Source organism: Nilaparvata lugens, chromosome 10, assembly GCF_014356525.2.
Source record: "Nilaparvata lugens isolate BPH chromosome 10, ASM1435652v1, whole genome shotgun sequence".
NCBI classification, from domain to species: domain Eukaryota; kingdom Metazoa; phylum Arthropoda; class Insecta; order Hemiptera; family Delphacidae; genus Nilaparvata; species Nilaparvata lugens.
Genome location: NC_052513.1, coordinates 35,888,358 through 35,907,692, shown reverse-complemented (window position 1 = coordinate 35,907,692; position 19,335 = coordinate 35,888,358).

Genomic DNA, 19,335 nt, shown 5'->3' with positions numbered 1-19,335 from the left:
ACCATCCCAAACACTCTCTAACATTTGACATAGTAAAAGATGTGGTCCAATTCATAAAAAATTATGCAGAGCAAAATGCCCTCTATCTTCCTGGCCGACAGGCCAATCAATACAATTATACAGTAAAGCTGCTCCCAACAAGCGATACAAAAGTAGCTATTTACTCTTTGTATAAGGAAATTTGCAATTTGAAACATGAAAAAGAAGTGTCACTCCAGTCATTTAGAAGGTTGTGGATTCAGTTTTGCCCTGATATTATAATTCAGAGCCCCAAATCCAATTTGTGTAGAAAATGTCAGAGCAACTATACAACTTTGAAACAATTAGGATTTGTCTCAGAAATTGCAAAAATGAAAATAGTTCAAGATATGTCCAATCACTTGAATAAGGTCATGGAGGAAAGAAAATTCTACCATGATTCTATAGAAAAAACAAAAAAACAGGAGCATGATTTCACCCAACCCCTTCAAGGTCCATGTTCTTTTGAGGGATCCTGCCATTATTCATTTGATATGGCCCAACAGATTTTCATTCCCTCAAATCCCCTTCAACCTGGACCCATATATTTCTTGGCACCATACAAAATAGGAATATTTGGTATAATGTGTGAGACTAAAGCACAGCAACAAAACTACCTCATTCCTGAGGCAGTTGTAGTTTCTAAAGGAGCAAATGCTGTTGTCAGCATGCTCCATCATTATTTCGAAAACTTTGGAAATGGTGAAACTGACATGCTATTGCATGCTGACAACTGTGTGGCACAAAATAAAAACAACATTCTCATGTCCTATCTAAATTGGAGGGTACAAAAGAAACTTAATAAGACAATTCAAATTTCTTTCCTACCAGTAGGGCACACGAAATTCTCGTGTGATTGGGCATTTGGCCTATTTAAGAAAAAGTTTAGAGTCACAGCAGCATCATCTTTGGATGATATTGTGAAAATAGTGGAAGATAGTACTCCTATCTCCAAGATAAATAAAGCTGTGAAAACCGGCAATGAAAAAGGGGAGGTGATAGTGCCTTTCTTTGACTGGCAAAGCTACTTCACAAGTCTTGGGTGGAAGACAATTCCTCAAATCAGTTCATACTCGCATTTCATGTTTAAAAATGATGATTTGGGGATGATTCAGTGCTTGAATGATATTGACAGTGAAGGCACAAAAGTTTCAATTGGGCTGCTTCCCTCAGAGAATCAACACCCAAATCAGGTATATCCAGAGGGGTTGACTGAGGCCAGGAAGAAGTATTTATTTGAAAAAATCAGGGAATATTGCACCCCAGAATCTGCAGATCTAATTTGCCCATCACCAACACAAACAGTGACTGAGTATGGTGATGAAGATGAACCTATATCTGGTCCATCTGAACCACCTCAGAAAAAAAAGCGTGGCCGACCCAAGAAAATAGATTAGTAGTTTATTAAAGAAGATGACTGACTTGTAAAAATATTCCCCTTCATCTGTAACTTTATTTAGTAGTAATTCTGTTAGGGAGTATGATGAAATGATGGTAATAGATTAGTAATTCAATGTCATATATTTGAAATTAATTACTATTCAAGTTGAGGCTAGGTTAGTAATTTTTATTATTTTTTCATGATAATACATTTTTATTCTTTATTCCCTGTAGTTATTATAGTCACAGTAACAGTAATTATTATGTTAGGGTTTTCTATGTTTTATTGTCAGTTGTAGAAATGGTTTTAGTTTGATTGAGATAAAATAATATCTATTCTCTATCAGTAATTAATCTTTTAAATTGTACAATGTTCTATGCTAACTAATTCATTATCACTATTATTTTTTTATTATTACATTCAAGTTTAGATTGTGTAGTTCGATTTTGTGTTTTAATAATATCCTGAATTCATTGGAAAAAAATCATGATTGCAACTCTGACTTTCATTTGAAAAAACCTCCTCATGTCAGCATTGAAATTAAGCGCTTTCCATTTTTAAGGTTTTCACTATTTTACACATAGCAGAATTTTCTTTTGAAAATTTTTTGGTTACCATAATATTATTCTACATGATGTACTGAACATTTTGAGTACCTATATGATACACTTATCTTTAAGCATGTGAGGGTTATGAATTTTTCTAGTGCAAAAACTTTCAAGCGAATTTCCCACAAGTTAGTTATTTGAGAGATAAATTTCAAAAAATCATGAAAATTTCATTTTTTAAGATAGAGACATGAACCTGGCATTGAAAGATTCAAAATTTCTAGCTCTATCAAAAAAGGCAAAAAAAAAACGAAAATCTCAAAATCCGACTTAAGGCATGGTTTCTCAGATCGCATCACATATTGTACAAAATTATGATATACAAGTTTACATGAGAATTCTACAAAAAAGTATCTATATTCTCACATTCCATTACATATCTCTTGACATCTCTCAAAAGCCTTCATGGTATCTTGCACTGCCTTATCTCCAAGGGCAGCAGGTTGTAGAACTTTGGAGCCAAATAAGAAACAATTTCATGAAGTGACTTTTATTTGGTTTAGGTATGCAAGCTTCGTATTTATTTCTCAAATTATTGTTTTTCAAACTAAAAACCGCATTGCCATTAATGCTGCTATCAAAGAAGTTCCTGAGCACTTTGTAGACATATAAATTTTTCAATGGAAGTATAGCTAATTTTCTAAAGAGTGGTGCTGTGTGTTCCAACTTTGCCTTGAAGGAGATAATGCGAATGAAAGATTTCTGTAAAACAACTATTGGCCTCAGGGTTACAGTGTATGCTCCTCCCCACAATGCCAGACCATATTCGAGTTTAGAATTTATCAAAGCATAGTATACAGACTTTAATAGAATGAAGCTACACACTGATCTTAAGAGATAGAATACTCTTATGTATATCATGAGTTCCTGTTTCAAATAGTTTAGATGCTTTTTCCATGTGACTTTATTATCTAGTACTAACCCCAAGTATTTGATTGCTTCGACTTGTTCAAGTTGGGGGCAATCACAGATAGTGGTTTTGGTACAAGATAGGCTATGATACCTCAATGGCGTTGGAATTAATTTTATAAACTACAATTTCCACAATATTGAACTCACAGACATACCATACACATTGACATGTGAAGGAGCACATCTGGCAGTGAAGAAACGCCAAAATAAACTGCACAATATTATCCATCACAATTTGGAATTGGACAAACAGTGTGATCTTTATGCGCCACAAAACCTGAATCCATAACAAAAGGTGGTTCACAACTAAGTGATTAATAATTTGCAGAATTTCACAGTGGTTGAGTTCAAAGCCACTAATCGGTGAGTGAACGATGAGATCGGTGAGTGAACGTGGCTCTGAACGATGTACTGTTTTGTCATTGAATGATGCATAGACTCACATGCAGCGCTAGATTATTTGGAATTGAAATCGGCCATTAAGGGGACAGCCTGGAAGATTATTACATACTAGAGATCTTGAAGATTTTTGTGATCTATAATATTACAAAAAATATATATTATATAATATCTCGCACTAAAATACCTCAATGGAACCTTCAACTTCAAGTAAGAGCATTGGGAAGGCATAGGTATTGTGCGTTTATAACTCTTCAAGGTCTTTGGTCTAACTGATAAGAAAAAAATACATCATATCCGGTTCGTTCACTGATCAGTTAATCGTACTTTTCCACTGATGGAAAAGAACGTAAATAGAGTAGCTGAACGTAAACATACACAGCTGAATATGAGGTTGTTTACAAATGATGGACTCCATTATAATGTATTTGGGAGCAGAGGAATGCATGATTACATAAATTCAATAACATTTAAAATGTTTTACAAAGCATTTAAAACTACTCCAATCACCTGATGGTTTTCCATTTTAATTGATTACAATGAAATAGGTTAAGTTCTAGTTTTGTTTACAAAATATGATCAACAAGGGAAACATCTGTCAGTCATGACTCATGAGCAACTGTTCAGCCACAGAATACACACAAAATGGAAGGTATCAATCTAACCAAGATTTGAGTGCACCAAGACCATGACACATGACTGCATCATCTTGTTAGAAATTAAAACTACTGCTGTATGACAATGCTACACTTTCTTTCAAGATGGTGGATTATGGCGTCAAGATACTAGCCGACTTTCCAATCTGTGGTTCATCTGTGATCACTAATCTGTGATCAGGTTTTTTACTGAATGTAAAAAAAACCCGATGGAATTGATCAGTGGCTTTGAACTCAACCACTGATTCAAGCCAGACCTGGAACAGGCAAGATTTTTACAATGTTGACTGTAGCCTATTCCTTGCGAAACAACTATCCAGTAAATGTTCTGATCTATAAACATGATCTCTTGATAAAATTCAGGCAGGCAGCACACACAATGACACTTGCCAGCTTTTTCATGTCGCTATTTCAAATCAAATCTTTTCCTGATTATACAGTCTATGAAAAGCAGCTTACAGTAAAAATGAGCACATTGGAGTTTGCAATGTGTCTCAAAGGATTGATGAGGCAAGCAAAATTGCCAACAAATTTCCACAACAGTCTGGTGATTATATCACAACTTGTGTGCTATCATCTAGCCAAACTGGCGATGAATTTTCTACATGCAGTACAGTACAGTACAGTATTTTGAACTAAAATCTTGTTTATTCAAGATGGCTGCCAGACATTGTTTGGTTGGTGGATCAAAGGTAAGTTCATTTACTCATTATCTGCTCTAAATATGCATTTCTTGATAATTTTTTGTTACTATCAATTAGAAAAAATATCAGGCTTTCATAAAATATACTAAAATGAGTTATAACTTTGATCATTTTGAAAGTTATAGCTTATGTAAACTGTATGTATCCTATAGCACACATTGCCATCTAGTCAAGAAGCTATTCTGCTACATGTGTGTATATCCTACATTACATTGCCAAGTAGTCTACAATGCAAGATTACAAACAAATGGATACTCTATATTAAACTGTTGTCCTAAAATTGAAAAATAACTAATTATTTTGTTTCTATTTTCTGTTACAGAAGAATCAGCAATTATTGTCATATGCTTCCCGAGGAGATTTTATACTCTCGAAAGTGCTACTACCACCAGAAGATGGGAGTTCTGATCTGGATGGAAATAATTCAGATGACCCAGAAGACAAATTGTTCAATCATCATGCAAATGATTTTTATAATTCGGATAGTTCAGATGCTCCATCATTACCTCCTGAACTTCAAGACATCCTTCATGACTTAGAAGTTGGTGAGGATCTTCATATATTATCTACTGAAAATATTGGAACTTATATCAAAGATCAAGGAGTTCAACCTAATGTTCAGGCTGTTGAAGTTGTCAATCAAGATGAGAATTACGTATTCATTGATAATGTCATACCAGAAGCTACCTGTATTGCTGATAATAGTAGGGTGACTGCACCAGTAGTAGGCACTCGCCCAGTAGTAGGCACTCCAGTAATAAGTCTATAAAACAAGAAATTCAAACAGCTGATTGATTTGAATTTACTGCCATTCAACACCCTAATATATTCAGCATATGTTGAGAAATTTTCACCATGATCTTGTAAGCAGTTCTTAGGTTATGTTCATTGTAGCTGTATCCTGTCTGGAAACACATGGTCACTAACTGATTTGCTAAGAAGGTGAGTCCAATTATTTATTTTTTATACCTAAGTTTGTTACTTTTTCTGTACTTTTTTAACTCGATAGCATATCTTACATACTATTTTAATGATAGATAACATTTTAATATTGAAATTGCTAAGTATATTGTATGCCTACTACAGGGCCATCAAATTGTAAGATATTCTAGTAGTAGGCACAAGTGCCTACTAATGGAAAAATGTATACTACTGTATTAAACACATATTTTTCATCAGTTTTTAATTTGGAATAGACTGGTTATCGAATTTTATTCAGAAAATAAGCAGTTCCAATAATAGGCAGGGGTGACTACTTCTGGATCTTGATGTTGCCTACTACTGGAACATGAACTTTTCACAGTATCTTAGCTTATGTACTGTGCTATATTAGGCTATCTATTCATTTATTTATTTATTCAAGTTGATACAAATACTGTGATTAGGAAAGGAACTATCCACTCTATCCAAGAGAAGATAATACAAAAGTAATCACCATGTGTTATGTAAATATAGGCCTTGTTAATTTCTTCTCAGATTCATACATTCATCTAAATAATAACTGAACAATTATTTCTATTATTTACAGATCTAACACCATGCCTCCTGTAAAGGGGAAAATGTGGGCATACACTCAGGAAGCATTGCTGGCTGCAGTTGAAGATGTTCGAAGAGGAATGCCTATAGCTGCAAAACGTCATAATGTCCCTCATCAGACACTCGACTACAAAGTGAAGGGTAAGACTCCCTTAACTCGAAGAATGGGGCCTAAATGTACACTCAACGAAGAAGAAGAAGAAGGAGTGCTGGTACTATGGATAAAGACAATGGCTGCAAGAGGATTTCCTGTCACCACAGCACAGCTCTTAGAGAGTGTTCAGCATTTGATTAAAAAGTTGGGTAGGGAAAATCCTTTTAAAGAAGGTAAGCCTGGTAGGAAGTGGTTGAAGCTATTTATGCAGAGACATCCTACAATCACTAACAGAATCTCTGAGAATCTCACCATGAGCAGAGCATCTGTTACAAAGCAGTACATTACAAAATGGTTCAACGAAGTGGAAAGTTTCTTGAAAGAAAAATCCTATTTTGAAATATTGAATGACTGAAATCATGTGTTCAATGGAGATGAGTCAGCATTTTTCCTTAATCCCAAAGGAAATCGAGTCCTTGCCCCAAAAGGAGCAAAATCGGTTTATCTCACAGTCAATTCAGATGACAAAGAATGTCTGACCGTTCTTATAACAGTGAGTGCATCTGGTTTGCTGGCTCCTCCCATGGTGGTGTTTAAATATGAACTTGTCCCAAATATTATTGTTGAAAGTGTGCCTTCTGGTTGGGGTTTGGGGAAAACTGAGAGTGGGTGGATGACAAGAGCAACGTTCTTCTAATACATCACAAATATCTTCCACCAATGGCTCATCAAAGAACAAATCACTTTGCCAGTGATATTATTTGTGGATGGACATATGTCTCATTTGACCCTACAGTTAAGTGAATTCTGTGAGCAAAATGGGATCATTCTTATTGCTCTTCCTCCAAATACTACACATTTCATGCAGCCAATGGATGTTGCAGTATTTCGTGGGTTGAAAGAAGCATGGAAGGTTCAAACTCATGACTGGAGAGTGAAAAATATTGAAAAGCCCACCATCAAAAAAGAACATTTCTCTCCTCTCTTGAAACGTGTTTTGGACGAAAATATCACTGTGCTCATGGTAAGCAATGGATTCAGGAAGTGTGGGCTTGTACCCTGGAACATTGATGCAGTAACCTATTTTGAAAATAAAATTCAAGATCCCTCAACAACAAAACATCAAATAAATTTAAGGGATACTGAAATTGCACTTTCAGTTCTTGAAAAGCATATTGGGGCAGAAAAACTTTTATCTTTCAAAAAGGAGGAGAATTGGAGTGGACCAACGGAGGATACATCACTCTTCAATTTTTGGAGGAGTATGACAACTGAAATAGTCAAGAATCATACTGGAATTGAAACACCTGTAATGGAGCAAGAGGAAACCATTCATGACAGCACTGCAACTATCAGTGAACCAAATAATGATTCTTCAGTTCAACCAGACTTCAATACAGATTTTCCGACAGTTTCCAAAACAAAACCTGCAGATGAAAGTGTTTCCATCAGTGGACTAGATGATTCAGTTGGATACAATGAACCCCAAAATGAGATAGTTACAATGGCAATCTTACTTCCTAGTCCATTCAAGAAATCTCTTATTTGGCCAGTAGAAGAGACAAGGAACAAGAAAAAACAACAACGAGAACGGATACCCAGTGTTGTCAGAAAGCCAAAGTGTGAGCATCTGGTGCAAAAATAATATCAGAATACAAAATGTGAATTTATACATTTACTTTTAATGTACCGATAATGTTTAACAATCTACTTTTTCATTAAAGTATATGAAATATTACTCTGCTCTTATAAAAAAAAAATATATATATATATATATATTGTGATGAATTTTTTAAATAAATCTCATGAGAAGAGAGAAAAATTGTGATTACCCTTTTAAAATGAAAGAATTTGCTAAAGGAATAGTTAGCGACCGAGCGATAAAGCTTCCTTATCAGTAACTGTATATTAGATAAGAGTACCATTCTGTACTGCATATTTTCTAAAGAATTATTTAATAAAATTATAATTATTCTGCAAATTAAGCACGAACCATTTATGAACTACTCATTGAATTTTGAGGTTACACTTTGTTTACTATTGATCAGATGTTTTTGAAGCAGCTCAAACACAGCTGACTGATTCAACATATTGTAAAATGTCATGCCAAATTCATGCAAGCTATAATCTTATTTCTGAAAAGTAAAAAACTATCAATAAAGGACCAAGAATTTCGAATAAAAAATAAAATGTATGTATTATCGTTGAAATTATTTATTACTTAAAAAATCATATTATAATGTCAAGTATTATTGTAACTAACTAGGTCATAGCATGAACATTATATTATTGATAAAAACAGCAGAAATTAATTATAACAGTCTCAAACATAATAAAAATTGTATAAGAATATTCAATTATTAATTATTGTTCTAAATGAACCACATGGTGATTGAATCTCTTTGGCAAGTCTAAGCCAATCATAGTGCATAAAAATAGCACCAAAAAGGTGATCGTTTGAAAACAACATATGTTAATCTGTTATCAGACAACAAACCTGCCTTATCATATATGCTAGCACATGTACATTGTATAAGAGGAACTATGTCTAGGAGATTAAGCAGTTTTAAGAATTATACAAATTGAATTATTATCGTAATTAAAGGAATTATATTCTATTGCTTGCCACTGATGTCACGTCTACGTCACAATCATTCTACCAATGGCAAATTTTCATGCAAATTTATTACACCGAGATTCTCAGAAAGAAAGTTCTAGCCAAGAAGCTGAGAAAAAGACTTCACTTCCCTTTTGAAATCCTCACCGTTCAGACCTCGTTAAAGTTACCAAGACCTATTTATAAAAATTTTGTTTGATTTTATATGTTTTATTTGTGAGCCAATATTTTCGGCTATTCTAATTGTTATTTGTAAAATTATTTTCATCAATCGATAAATCAAAAGTTTAAAATTAAATTATCCCTTAATTAATTTGGTGAAGGAGATATTAAATTAAAAATTCCCCACGTGCTGAGACCGAAGCTTGGACCCGCCGCCAATCAAACAAATTTGATCTAAAGAAGAAAACCACGACCGCCAAGGAGTTTCACATGAGTTTTAAAATTTAAAGGGGCCCCAATCTATGCTTCGAAAAATATTACAGTGCAGAAATATAAATTTTTCTCCGTTAAATTATTGGCCACGCTGTCAAGCACTTATTAGTCATTAAGAGCCTAGAATTTATTCAATATAGAATTTATAAGAACTTGTAGTTGATTAACTATCCTCCGCTGCCAGAACCACGACCTCGAGCAAATTTTTTAAAATATTTTATAATTTATTTTCACCATTTTTTCACAAACTGTTAAATTTCATCAATTGTAAAATTCTGTCGAATCATGCATGGTGTCATGCAAGCACAAGAAAATTTTTAACTCTTTTGTTAATGCTATATTATTATCAATCTGTAAATCAAATTCTGAATCTGCACTGTGTGACCATATATTTTATTATAATATATTTCAATTTTGTTAATTCGTCTTCTGAGTTCGATTATTTCTTAAGCCTGTCAATTATTGTGTCTGATACGTTCTATACTATCAAGAACCGATCGAATACGATCATTGAAATAATTGAATTAAGCTGGATATTGGAACAGGTCTAAGTAGATGTATTGTGTGGGGTCAGATCGAGGTATTTATTCTCTGTCCTTACCTGCTCATATATCAGCTTTTATCTGTTACCAACTTCGACTTAGGAGCGAATACATCAACTGTACTACAGTCGCAGCCGGAGATCATATAATTTCCTACAATAGAGCTTAAAACCCGACAAGACTCTGTTCTCGAAATATATTCTGAACGATATCTGGTACTTGCACCCTATCTTAATCTTCGGAACTTATTAGAGACGCAGTCCCGTAAATTATCTACATCAGGATTTTTGCTCGACCTGTATGATTTTGTATGCTCCTTCATCACAGGTAATAGTTTTAAGACTTCAATATTCAGTGTTTAGTGACTGCTACACTACTTATAAAAATTTCATCACCATACAATCTGTCATAAAAAGAATCAAGGGTGAGCGAGTGTTTAGGCCTCCTGCGATTCCGACAATTGTATTGAATCTTGTAGTGAACCAATCAGTCTGGTGTACACTTAGCGTTCACGCACGCAGTTACAAAATTTATAACCTCGACACTGGTGATTCAGTGCAAGATTCACTCTACATATGTGAGGCGTGAAAAAACCACTTTACAATATATATATATATCACTCTACCATTTCATCAAAGTATATGTATTATTCCGAAGACCAAAAATGAAATTATATGGGAGATAGAGCATCTAAGAAAAATGGTCTTATCTCAGTAAGATATAAACAAAAATTATCATAAATATATAACATAACTAGAATATTAGATTGGTTGAAGTGAAAATATATATGTAATTAAGTGTTGGATAAGAGTATATAATTGAATTTTTGTTTTTTGATGTTACTAGCTCTTCAAGCGGTATATTTGTTTACTTAGTCTATATCTAAATAGATTCTTTACTACCTTATTTTTTGTGTAAGAAACATGTCGAACTCATTTCCGGCTATCTGGGCTCAGAACCAGAACAGAGTGAAAAATGTATTAAATCAAGTGCGCGATGACGCATGTCGCATGACTCCCTACAATGAACACCATACTCGCAATCCTAACATGGATGTGACTCCTGCTGCACGCGAAAAAGATTCTATCCGTGAAATTATCTTCAATGATAAGGATCCACAGGATCCAACAATTGTGCAGGCGTTACTCACATGCGTAGGGCATAATCTAGACAAATGCGAAATCATGTGTGTGTTGGAATTGTATCTTAACTTTTTTAAATCTATAACACATCAATATTTCAACAGATGAGACCCTGGTTGAACGAATGCGAGATAGAAGTGAGAGCTGTAACCATGGAAGCTTTCAAGCAAGAATGTATAAACTTGTTCGGAAACGAGACTGTTCAGCAATATGATGACTTCAATGCCAACCACAGGTGCTGGGTGGCAGGCATAATTTCCAACTTCATTGGAAACGCTCTCTCCGATAGGAACTATGCCCCATGGCATGACAAGTGTGTAAATGCTTATTGTATAAAATGCGATGTTTCAAAGGAAGACCCTTTGTTGCCGCTGCTTCGCTTCACACTCTACTTGCTCAAGAATCTACAACATCATTTCGACGAAGGCCTCATTAAGATGGAACCTCTTTTATATGTTCAGAATAATTATGGGAAAGGGCCAAACAAAGATCGCCAAATCGTTGGAAGTCACCATGATCCTACTCAGAGGAGTAGGCATGACCGGCTTTATGTATATTACCTATTATATTGTGAACCTCCACCCAATTCTCTTTGGGTGGAATGAGCTGGGTAAATACCTTCTGGCATACATTGCAGCTGCCACGAAGTACTACGGTAGTATGCCCAATGGCTTGGGCCCCTACCTCAAAATCATTCTGGCTGAGGAAGAGACGACCAAGTTTAAGGCGGATAAACTTGGCGCCCTGCAGACAGTAGCAACCGCCATCGCCAAGGCTCAGGGCCAAAAGACCACTGACAACATTAGAACAGCGATTGAGGCAGCGGACCTCCCTATAGTTACGCAAGCGCTGGAAATCGTAAGGGCGTACGGAGGCGCCAATACTGTTCTCACAGAGTCAGTCAGGAAGTGGGACATCGATCATCTGCCCAACCCCCAATTGATCAAGTACATGGATCAGGGTACAGCTGATGTAGAGGGGCTTGGCCCTGAGTTAGAGTTACCTAATCTGCATAGGGAATAAAGAGCTTGAATTAATCATGCAATGTGACCAATTTATGTCTATATATTCTTATATAATATAATAAATAATCTATTTTCATATTTATGATTTTTTCCATTTATTCATTTTCATGTTATCTTTTATATCTATATATTTTGTTTGTAGTATACATGTCATGTTTAAATAAAGCAAACCAAAAAAATATGAAACACCTTTCTTGTATGACTTTTACCCAACAACTTTCTCCAGATTTTTAGTATATTATGTGTGTGTGTGTGTGTGTGTGTGTGTGTGTGTGTGTGTGTGTGTGTGTGTGGTGTGTGTGTGTGTGTGTGGGGGGGGGGGGGGAACTAGGGATGGGTATTGAAAGACAAAATATCAATGTTTTTCCCCTCAACATCGATAAGTGAAAAAAATTGAACAGTAAACATTGATGTTTGATGTTGAAACATCAATGTAGCAATACTCATCCCTAGTGGAATCTTCTTCAGACTTGGAGGAATTTGTGGCGCAGAGAAATGGAGGGAGATCAGAAAAATTGCAGTGATGGATTGAGTCAAAGGTGAAAGTGTAGTTGTCAATTTGTCGAATAGAGTCAGTTGAGACTGTGATTGCAGAGAGGAAAACTCCCTATGTTCAACATGAGTGCTTGAATACTAACTGGAAATTGGAGAATGCTGCCCCATACACAATGGCAACATAGCAGCCGAAGTATACAAGTACAGTAGTTCCAACCAACTTTCTATTTGAAAGTTGAATTATTAAAACAAATTGGAAATTGATTATTTCACTCAACTCCTCTATCAATTTCCAATAAGTCATTATTAATTTGTTATTGTATAATATTGATGAAATGTTTTTTCACAGGTTGGAAAAAATGACTAGTAGAGCTGCTATGTTGGTTGAATTGGCTAAGAAATCTAATACCAGTACTACAGATCCTACCGTAATAGGCCTACAACCAAAGTATTCCAACATGTAAGTGAATAGAGATAATAGATTATTAGTACAGTAAAAGTAATGAGAAATGATACTTTCATTGACATAATATGGCAATAACGACCTATCTTGTTTGCACTGTCAACATTAAACATGGAGATGCATACTTTTGTAGTGAATGTTCATGAAAATGCACTTATGGTGTGTTGGCCATCATTAGACAACTATACAGAAACTGACAATTGATAACTTTCAAATAGTGCTTGTAATGATAAACCTAAAATACGGTTTTGTGACTGTTGTTAGTAAGTAGTTGGCCAACAATGGTTCAGAAGTGAACCACCATGATATAAATAAAAATTTCTTCCTAAATTTAAATATTATTTTGAAGCTTTATATTTCTCAGTTGTCTGCATCACCAACTCAATTGTAATCAGTTTCAAATAGCATAGGCTACTTCTGAATTTGATGCAGGTTATTTTTTCATTGGAGATTCAATCAATTTATGCGCAAATAATGAAAACAGGAAACATAGAAATATACAATGATGTGGTCTATACATTGTAGGATAGTCTATTTTTTAGGATATAATACACAGAGGTAGGACATTACTTGTTTATGGTGGGTACAGGATGGATACATGGATTAATTGTGAATAAAAAAAAAATAAATTCGTATGGCTTTTGTTGGTGGGGAGTTCCCTTTCGGGAATGTTCCACCGCCTGAATATATAATTTAAGCCGTCAATGGGCCTTACGACTGTCATACTTCAGCCGGGACCGACAGTTTAACGTGCCCATCCGATAACACGGGAGTGATCTGGTTAAAAAACTTTTGGTAATGAGAGGGGTTCGAACCCGGGATCTCTATGCTGCTACGCAAGCACTCTATCCACTAGACCACGGATCACTCCAATTGTGAATAATTAAATGTGGATAATAAATTATTTCGAATCAAACAATGAAACCAGTTAGCAGCAATATTCATATAACAGTTATATATCATGTACTCACTTCATAATTCATTCTTGCTTATAATATTGATGAGAACTATGTTCTTTTTCACAGGTTGCTAATGAGGGAAAATATGGATATGGATATCAATTCTACTGAACAAATAACAACAGATCAACCAACAGTTCCAGTTCCACAACTGTGTAAAGAAAAAATTAATTTTGGAGACGTTGGAATGGAAACCTTACATCAAAATGAAGAATTAGGAGATGAAGAAAGGATTAATTCTACTGAACCACTGACAGTTCCAGTTCGACAACTAGATGAAGAAGAAATTCATTTTGGAGACATTGGAATGGAAACCTTACAACAAAATGAAGATCCAGAAGATGCTGAAAGGATAGTAGAGCTCAACTCCTCAGATGTCAACATTTCTATTCCATCAGAACTTCTAGACATAAACAACATTAATGATTTTATACTATTGGACACTGCAGAGACAATTGATGAACAAGTGGAAATAATTGATGAAGTTGAACGTCTTGTTGGAGATGAAGGATTAAAGAAGAACAGAGTAAAGTCAGTTAGAAGGCAAAAAAAAGAGGAAACCATGCATGGTAAGAATAAAAGGATGAAGCCTACCTAATCCATGTGTTGAAGGGAAACGTAAATTGGGCTGCTTTCTCATCCAGGAGGATAAGCGGCATGAAATTTTTAAGAACTATTGGAATATGAACTCCTATGAAGAAAAAAGAAACTGGATTCTTTCTTGTGTAGAAAATGGTGTGGTGAAAAGGAGAAGAACTATTGGAGAAAGTCGTCGTTCTAAAACGTGTTGTTATACTTTAATACTTGATGGTAGAAAGACACAAGTTTGCCTGCAGTTTCTATTGAAAACACTAGATATCTCTCATAGAGCTATCTCTTACACCAAAGAGAACTCATCAAAAACGAACACATGCAAATCAGACCAACGAGGAAGGCATTGTCCAGCTAATAAGACATCAGATGAGAAAAGTGGTGCTGTGAGGAACTTTATTAAACGATAGCCAGCTGTACCATCACACTATTGTCGACGAGATTCGAAAAAGAAATATCATGACTCTGAGCTACAGAATCTATCAAATGTATATAGAATATACAAATCTAGTGTGGGCAATGATTTGCTAGTGAATGAAAGAGTATTTCGAAATATATTCAATAAAGAATTTAATTTAAGATTCCATGTACCTAAAAAAGATAAATGCTCACTTTGTGAAAAATTCAAATTGAAAAGTGTTGAAAATCTTTCTGAAGAAGAGGTGCAAGAGAAAGAAACACACGTGAAATTGAAAGAGGCTGCTAAGAGTAAGTTTGATGAAGCCCATAAAAGAGCCTTAGCTGATAGATCTTACTTATGTGTGAGTTTTGATCTTCAGAAATTGTTGAACACTCCAAAAGGAGAAAGTATGCTGCTATATAATTACTCGAGAAAATATGCAGTATATAATCTCAGTGTGTATGAGAGTATAACTAAAGAGGGCTACTGCTATATATGGGGTGAAGCTGATGGTCATCGTGGAGCCAATGAGATCTGCTCAATCATTACTAAATATCTTGAAGTAGTTGATAAAAGAGAAATCATCAAAGAAGTTGCATTGTTCTGTGACAGTTGTCCAGGACAAAACAAGAACAAGCAGATGATAGCTTGTATCTATTTGTTCAAAGTTGCCAGAATATAAGGGAAGTAACAATAACATATTTGTTGCCAGGTCATACTTACATGACTGTGGATTCTATACATGCAACAATAGAAAATTTTACAAAAAAACGACACATTTGGGCACCAAGTGAGTGGCCAACTCTCATTTCCAATTCGAGGTTGAAGCCAAAGCCTTACAATGTGGAAGTTCTAAAACACACTGACTTCCTGGATCACAAGTCATCATCCGCACGGTATAATTTGGAGAAGAAGGGAGAGAAATTAAACATTTCAAGTGTGCGAATTTGCCAGTTTAAAAAAGGAGATGAAAATGTCTATTTAAGAAATAGCTATGATGAAGATGAAGAAACAAGGAAAATATCAATGCTTTGTAGAAGGAGCAAGACTGAAGTAACATCAAAAACCCAACTGTACAATGATAAGCTTCCAATAAATGAGAGAAAATATAAAAACTTGACAGATTTGTGTAAAAATGGAATCATCACTGAAAGATTCCATACTGAATACTTCCAGATCCCTCATAACAAAAAGACAGCTGATGTTCTACCAGAGACAGATGAAGAAGACTCTGTAGAAGTTTAGAGTATCAGAATAACTATTAGATTACAGATAAAAATCAATAATAATATTAGTGATTTATTAGGAAATGAATACGGTATTAGGATAGACTTGTAGTTGATAGATTTGATAGTTACTACTTACTACTATGGACAAAAATATTTCATTATTCAGTGCATTATTTACTACTTTATAAATATTTAAATTATTTACTACAAGGTGCGGCAGGAACGATTAAGCAGTTTGTTTCCATTGTCACATCAGCTGTGATAAAGTTACAAATTTCCACATGGTCTGTTTTTGTTTCTTAGTTAACCCCATTTCAGTAGCCAACATGATTTGGACCGGTGCTCATCGTGGTTTTGCCGTTCGCGCTTATTATGAGAACAATAAATCTGTGATCGCTACACAACGAGCTTTTCGACGACAGTTCAACATTCCACGCAACAACGCCGTTCCGAATGCAAACACAATTCGGTCATGGATTCGGCAGATGGAGGAAACTGGTAATACACTGAAAACAAATACACATTGTCGTCGCAAGTCCATTAGAACGCCAGAAAATGTGCAGAGGGTAAGAACAGCATTCGAACAATCACCGGAACGCTCTGCTCGACGACATTCTCTTGCATTGGGGATTTCAGACCGCAGTTTAAGAAGGATTTTACATTTCGATTTAAAGTTTCATCCTTTTAAAATAATGATTGCTCAAGAATTACGCCCAGTAGACTACGCCAACCGACAAAATTTGTGTGAGCAAATGCTTGCTCAAATCCCTCCACATGCAGCTTTTTTTAGTAGTGACGAGGCACATTTTCATCTTAGTGGGTGCGTGAATAAGCAAAATTTTCGCTACTGGGCTGAAGAAAACCCTCGAATTATTCATGAAAGACCTCAACATTCTCCTAAAGTGACGGTGTGGTGTGCCATATCACAATTTGGCGTGGTTGGCCCCTACTTTTTTGAGGAGGAAGAAGTGACCGTGACAGTGAATTCCCAACGTTATGTTTCGATGTTGAGAAACTTTCTGCAACCCAAATTAGAAGAGATGGTTGAAGAACACGGGCTGGCGGATTTGTGGTTCCAACAAGATGGAGCTACTGCTCACACAGCTCGAATTTCACTAGACGTTTTGAGAGAGATGTTTCCGGGACGCCTAGTCTCTTTGAGAGGTGATGTTGGGTGGCCTGCGCGGTCACCAGATCTGAGCATTTGCGACTTTTTTCTTTGGGGATATCTGAAGGAAAGGGTTTTCAAAGGCCGCCCTCACACTCTAGCAATGTTGAAACAGCGGATTATTGACGAAGTGGATGCCATTCCCCGCGATATGTGTGCAAGAGCTGCTGAAAACTTCAGAGATCGCCTTCAACAATGTATTGATGCTAACGGTCGCCATCTTCAGGACATAATTTTCAAAAACTAAGTAATATAAAATGGTATATTGAACCGCTTCAGAAAATAAAAACATGTTTCCATTATATATCCTGAGTCACTTTTTATTACTCCTAAAAAATGCTTAATCATAGCTGCCGCACCCTGTATTTTCTTATTTTTGCCTACTTGTTAAATTTTCTATTAATCTTAATTATTTCTACTTGCTGAATTTTTAATTATACAAGATAATTGATTCAATTTTCTCTAATAACTGAGCATTGAATGGAACTGTGGATGTGGGGAGTAAGACCATGATACACAAAACTAAGTTATAGGAAACTTTATGATAAGTTATACAATGCCTATGATTATAAATGATGAATAAATTGATTCTATTCTAATAAAATCTCTTTTTTCTCAATCATTAGATTAATTTTAGAGAAAAATTAAAATTGTAACCTCCATACAGTAAATTTCAGTGTAAGGCAGAATGTTGCAAGAGACAAAATCTAAATAACACGGGAATATGTTGAGTCAGATTGTTGTAACTGACATTAAGCTCAAATTTTGTAAAGGCAAAATGTTGTAAGTGCCATAAATTGGTTAAAAATAGAAAAAAATGAAATTTGAATAATATTTTCATAGAAAACAGTTGACATGAAGCACATATACACATACAAGAAGATAATTGTTGTTGAAATGATGATTCTAGAAGTATTTTAGCTCTCCTGAAAAAACCGAGTTCTGTCTCTTACAACAATTTGACTTTCCACCATCGATATATGCTCCTCTATTATTCTATATGCTTATACAGTTTGACATTCATATTATTATTTATTCCCATTTTATTTCAATATCACATGAAATCTGTACTATTATTCTATTTGTACAGCGATTTGGGAGACATGGTTCATCTTCTCTCATCGAATTCTTTATAATCCACGTTTGGTCATGCATGGCAATTCAAATTCAACCCAATAACTTTACATGATAACACCTGGGGAAAATTTAGTTTTGGAGATATCAAGTTTTACACGTTTTTTTCTTATACTGTAATTAGAAAACCACCAATCATTCGTAAATTTTCGATAAAAAGTAAGTTATTGGATAATATAAATAAATAATAGTTCATGCTTCAACGAAAATTTCTGCAATAAAAAAATACTTTTTGTATACTGCAAGATTTCCAAGATAAGCCAATTCTCTGTTCACTGTTTTTTTCATTTACATTTACTTTCTTTGAAGTGGTAATAGGGTGCAAGTATTCAATTGGAAGAAAGGTGAAATGCAAAAACTAATGTACAGTATGACACTGTACATTGTTATTGTCAAATGTCCAGGAGTGGTAACGGGGGAGGGGGGGGTGCATAGACTGTGTCCTTGTCATTGTAGTGAGGGGGGTTTCCAATAGGGTCAATATTGTAACGAGTAACAATCTTTCTGTTTGGAATGTTTTCTGAATCGTGCTAATACAGTCACAAGTACTTTGCTTCTGAATAAAACTATGCTTATGAATCATAAACTTGTTTTGGGTTTAGGCGCCTGCGCGGTAGATTCTATTTCATTCATAACATAAAATAGAAAAATAGACAGTTAGCAACTGTCCATTGATTAGTTGTTGTACAGGCCATTGTACATATAGTCCAGGCAACAAATGCTCAAATAAAGGTATAGAGTGAAAAGTTTGGAACACAATTTTCAACTTCACAGCTCTTTTAAGGATAGTAAGAGGATTAAACATATCAAAATTCCTCACCCCTACC